Source organism: Papaver somniferum, chromosome 10 (assembly GCF_003573695.1).
Source record: "Papaver somniferum cultivar HN1 chromosome 10, ASM357369v1, whole genome shotgun sequence".
In the NCBI taxonomy this organism is placed as follows: domain Eukaryota; kingdom Viridiplantae; phylum Streptophyta; class Magnoliopsida; order Ranunculales; family Papaveraceae; genus Papaver; species Papaver somniferum.
The window spans coordinates 138,798,647-138,804,646 of NC_039367.1; positions in this window are offsets into that span (position 1 = coordinate 138,798,647).

Genomic DNA, 6,000 nt, shown 5'->3' on the forward strand with positions numbered 1-6,000 from the left:
ATCCCTCTCAACTTCGTCTGTGCGAGTCTCCTGTCAATCTACTGAGCGATTCTCTTCCAGATAAGTCAACTAGGAAGGAGATCTTCACTCAACTGGACCCATCAGTCAATGCTGCTTTTGATTGCTTGGAATCTCGGCGCTGCTTCATTCAAGCTGAGGTTTTTTCTGAATCTAGTTTCATTACTCAAGAGCTTACTTTCCAGAATGTCAAACTAAAAGATGACGTACATGCCGGGAACATCCTAGCTGAGAAACTTCGCAGCAAGAACCAAGAGCTCAGAGGTATGCTCTTTTACTTCTCAATTTCTTTGTGAATTTTCTCCTTTTCGTTCCTCCTTCGAGTTTTTTTATATGTATCTATTCGCATGTATTTTCCATTCTTTGCCTTTGCTTGCGCGAATATAAAGATTTAAACCAAAGGCGAGTCATGGAAAGATTTGAGTATCAGCATTATGCTGAGGATGCTTGTGCGAAGAATAAAGAATTGCAACATCAATTAAAACAATTGATTAATAACCACTCGTACTTGCTTGATCAAATTGATAACTTGAAAAATGAGAACCATGGCCTTAGTACCCAGAATGACTTCCTAAATTCCCAAGTATCCAATCTTTTTGGGTTGTTGTATAGTGCTGACTTAAGGAATCAAACTCTATCATAGGAAAATTGCACCCTTACGGAAGAAAAACAAACCTTCTTGAGTGAGAAGGCTAATTTTACTCAGCAATATCTTGCTCTTCGGCGAACCTGTACTGAGCAAGAGGATTCCATTCGTGTTCTACGGAACCAATATGACAGAGATGTGAAGAAAGTGTCCTTGGAAAATGAAGATTGTCAATAGAAAGATAAAGATGACTGTAGAAATGAACAAGCTTCGCGAACAACACACTCGATTAGGAAGCTCGCATGATATTTTAAAGAAGAAAAATGCCTCTCTCGCTCAAGATGAGAAGAAAATTTTCTCCCGTCTTGAAGGCATGATAGGTGATGATTTTGATAAACATTTGGAGAGTATGAAAAATAGTGGTCTCGCCTTGTCTCAATTTTTTCTTTCTCAGATGGAAGGTAGTCATGTCAAGCTGACTGCCTCAAAAGGATGTTGCACGCGAAGCTCACCTCAAAGGTAAAGCTTTCTCGGATGAGATATGCATTGCCAATTTGCTTCCTCAGGAAGAAGTGCATCCCCTTGATATCTCTGATAATGAGGCCATTCCTGAACCTGATAGTGATTATGATTACGATAGTTGTGATGAAGAAATCCTTGTTCCTGTAGATCATCCCAAGGATGATGAAGCTGGTAATGATCTTCCTAATGCGTCAAATTCTGCAGCAATTCCCTTTGTTGAATCTCAAGTTATTCCTCATGTTGAAGGTTTCCATTGATGGAAAAAGTGAAATACCTTCTCCGACAGTTAAGGTTCAAAAGAGCAAAGTATATCAACCTCCAAAACCAGCACACATGAATCCGGGTAAGAACGTTCCTTATATTTGTCATTATTGTGGAAAAAAAGTTCACCTGGAAAGGAGATGTCGTTTTCGTATAAGAAATGAAAAACTTCATGATATTCTTGTTTGGGTGTCAAAAGAAGTTATTAAACCGGGATCGTATGTTAAGGCTAACACTCTTGACATTATGGGTTGTAAACGTCCAACCTTTAGGCAAAGGAATCAGTGTTGTGATAATCCTAGATTTTCCTATAAACGTCATACGAATCCTTTTCATAATCGTAATGGTTATCAAAAGGATAACTTCGTAAAGACGAAGACAAGATCTGATGCTCCCAATTGGAGAGAGACTAACTTGCAAAAGAATAATCAATCCAATTCTCTTCCGGAAAATCTTGAAGAGAGTAATGGGAAGAAGGTTTCGGTCGTTCCTAAACGCACTCAAAAGTGAATACCAAAGAAAGTCAATGATGTTTTGAGTATGAAAAGGAATGATCTCCCAGAAAGTTCCTTGATTATGAAGAAATCAGTATCCATGATGCTGGAACTTAAAGAGTTCTTTGGGAAGATGGATTTGGATGTGAAAGGTTCTAAAAGCGATCTCCTTCATGATAATCCAAAAGTCACTTGTGGTGAGCAAGACTTTGTTCACCCCAACGCAACTTGATTGTGTTGGAAGTGCATCCTCACCAAGGAATGCCCTGCTTTGTATACGGTGAGGGAAGCACAAGAATTGGAGCACACAGATTATGTTCGGTAATGCGGTAGAATTCGATTGGATTCATCTAAAAAGGTATGTCTATAAACTTGAGCAGGATTTGTACTTTTATTTGCTTAGAATACTTATAATAATCTTGCTTATAGTTCATTTCTACCTAACTTGATCTGTATTTAAGGTTCTTAAATGTTTAGGTTTGAAAATAATAGTACGGGATGTTTAGACTACATGGTACACATACCAAGTATGCATAACAGCATTCAAAATCAAAATCCAGGGGTTTAGGTTCGCAAACCCGTATGCATACTTGACGTCGATATTCGGTAAACTTGTTTTGGCTGTAACTTCTTCGTCTGAACTCGGATTTACCTCATTCTTTTTGCATTCTCTTCCTTATTGATTCCCTTCAAAATGTGATGAGAATTGTTGAATTTGGATGAGTTAATATTGGTCTTTGTCATGTCTCTTGCTTTTTAGTGTTTGCTCCGTTTTGTTGCACTTGTTCTATTCTATTGGACTTGGGCACTGGGATTATTGGAGAAATCCTATTCTAAGCTATTGTGTGGCTGTTACAAGAGTGATGTTGGTGAACCACAAAGAAGGAAGTTCAAGAATGGGTAGTAGTTCACATTGCTATATATTCTTGAGTGTTCATAATCATCTCATGTGAACTATGGTGCATAGTCGTCAATGACTTTGTATGTTCTTCTTTATTAAGGAAATATTTTTATACGCTTTTGGTAACCACTTTTGGTATAAATCCGTGTGAAAAAGATTGATTCTACCTTCTAAGGGAAAAGATTGTTATTGCAGTATTAATCTTTATGATTTTGTGATATTGCAATTGTTTATGGGATATGTATTGTTTGCATCCGTGAACTTTAAGGTCCCATATGTTGTGAAAAGTAAAGTCGTTCATAAATTGGTATTCGTATTGATGAAAGGACGAATGGACTTTTGACAAATACAAAAGTTATACCTATGCAATCATATATTTGATGGAAAATAGGATGATATCTTTTGTTTGACAAGGATAAAGTCTATTATATCGTTATGATGGAAAATAGAATAGATCCTTGTATGTTATCCACGTTATTGATCTTCATTGATCCATCTTGTTATGTTTTACCGTGAAGGCTCCATTGTGTGTCTTATGTTGAGCACGATACAACTAAGTCGATTATTCTTATTGCCTTGTTGGTTGTTCCATAAGATGCTATATGTCGAGCATTAGGAATTAAATTAATCAACCGTTTGGTTATTTAGTTTGTACTCCATAAGTTTTCTTTCTTATGTCGAGTACATGTACGGTTAAGGTTGTCATATAACATGATGAACTTAGTCGGGGTTCCATAAGTTCTCTTATGTTGATCCCAAAAATAATTAGATTGATTACTTCGGTGATTAGTTTGATTATTTGTATTCCAATTGGATTAATTATAGGTTCTCTTGTAATTAGTCTATTGATTTTTCGTATATTCCACAAATTCTCGTGTTGAGTATATGAACGGCTATACTAATCATGTTCTATTGGTTAATGTAGTCGTATATTCCGTAAGGTTTTCCTTATGTTGAGTATGTGAACGATTAAGTTAGTCGTCTCCATATGATTACCTTAGTTGTAGCTCCGTAAGTTTACTTATGTTGAGCACCTTCAATTAAATTGATCACTTTTGTGGTTTGATTTAGTTGCGAATTCCAATTAAATTAATCATGGGTTTACTTGCGGTTAATTTGGTTGAGTTCTGGATATAGAAAATCATTCTCATGGTTTTTGGTATCCAATAAAAAATCCTTATTTTCTTTCGAAATTAAGGTCGCTCTTGTTGTTCTTTCGATATTGACATCAAATGGGGGAGAGTTCTTTTGAACTTGTGCTTAATGGTAATATCTTGCGGGAGTGCGGGTGTGGAATTTTATAGGGGTTATCTTGTATCTTAAAACTCCTTGATGAATGCATTTAGCTTCGGCTTTATGATTGCATTTAAATTAAGTTGGTATGTATTTTTTCTTTTAGTCTATGAAATGTATCTTGCGGAAATTTCATTATGATCCCGTTCTTGTACCTTTGCCAATTTTATTGGCAAAAGGGGGGAGATATATTGTAGTTCACACTACAAATATATATGGTTTTCGGATCATTGTGTAAGGGGGGTGGTTTCCATGATCGAGATGGAGTATTTACTAAGGGGGAGTGATACATATCACCATAGTATTATTGTTGAAGTCGTGATAAAATTGGACTTTGATGTTACATAATAGTACTATGACACTTTATAATAATGATCGAGAATCTCGATTTCTCTCATTGTTATAGCTACGGATCTTCAACAACGGTGATGCTAAACTTACAACCTTTGGGATTATTAGAGTACTTGGAAGGACGAAGATTTCAGGGAACGTTGAAGATTAGACTATGGAATAGGAGCCACTAAAGTTTATATTTTTTGTATTCCATATGTATTAATAGTTTTGTCACTAAAATTGCCAAAGGGGGAGATTGTAGAGCAGAGCTCGGTCAACCTCGTATGCGTTGCTATCTCAAGCATGTTTGTCAATATTAGTGATCAAAACTATGAGTCTTGACTTCTAGCCGACATAGCTAAGTCTCGGACTAGGATAGGAAAAGTGTAGTTAAGCTCAAGGACTTCATGGAGATTCATCATACAACGACGAAGATCTATACAAGGAACCGTGGAATTCAACAAAAAGGTATGTGGAGACTTGAACTTATCTATCACTCAAAAGTCTATCTATTTTATCTCCTACTTCTTATGAGACAAAAGTCGTATGCTATATAGACTAGATCATACACACTTGACATTTCGAGCTGAGCATTCATTTCTTAACTTTTATCTCGAAATTGTGTGTTGGTAAAGCGTTTCGCTTTGATCAAGTTTATCTTCACCTAGTGACGAAAGTCATGAAAGCTTCAATCACTTTGATAATTGCTCTGACGTGAATCGGTCTGTGAACCGAAGTTTTCGAACTTTGTTGATCAAGAGAAATCGGGAGGATTGTGGAATTGGTTTGCCAAGTCTGCGAACCCAGTCCACAGACTCAGTTCGCGAACTGTCGGAAGTGCTCGACCAAGAATTTCTGCTGGATTTTCCAAAACTCGTTTGTGTGCTTAGTCCAAGTTCTCGAACCGAGATTTTCTGCTGAGTTTTGAAAACTCAACCGATTAACTTAAGTCTGCGAACTTGTTTGTGAACTTAAGAGGTTATGATCCAAAGATGTTCTATGAACAATAAACATTAAATTATTAAGGAATGCTTTATGCAAACCGTGGCTATAATGTGCATGAGTCAATTCAATCGAATCGAATCATCTTTGTTTCAATTGTGTCTTGTGTAGTTACATAAGATCTCATAGCAATTGAACAACTCTCTAACTAGTTCATTTGGGTCAATTGAACTAGTTATGGTGAAAAAGAACAAGGTTAATATGAAATGCTCATATGGTTGACCTTTTGGGTTACTATGTTGAACCAACATGAACGTACACGTTTGGGAATGGTTTTCACGAACCCAGTAAACGTTTACCCAAGTGTGTGTGACAAGCTAAGTTTTCGATCTAACGGTTGAGAAATATTAGCTTGAATCTAAATCAGGTTTTCATCTAACAATGAATAAGGATTGCTTTGTACCTAAGGCAAAAACTCTGATTTGAAGGCTATATAAAGGAGACATCTAGCTTGAGCAAACCTAATACCCACACGTATGTGTGCTACTAGTGCGCTCGCTGGAGTCGATCTCCATTCACCTTTGATTTTCTTATCTAAAATTAGGTTAACGACTTAAAGACTTCATTGGGATTGTGAAGCCAGACCGCTA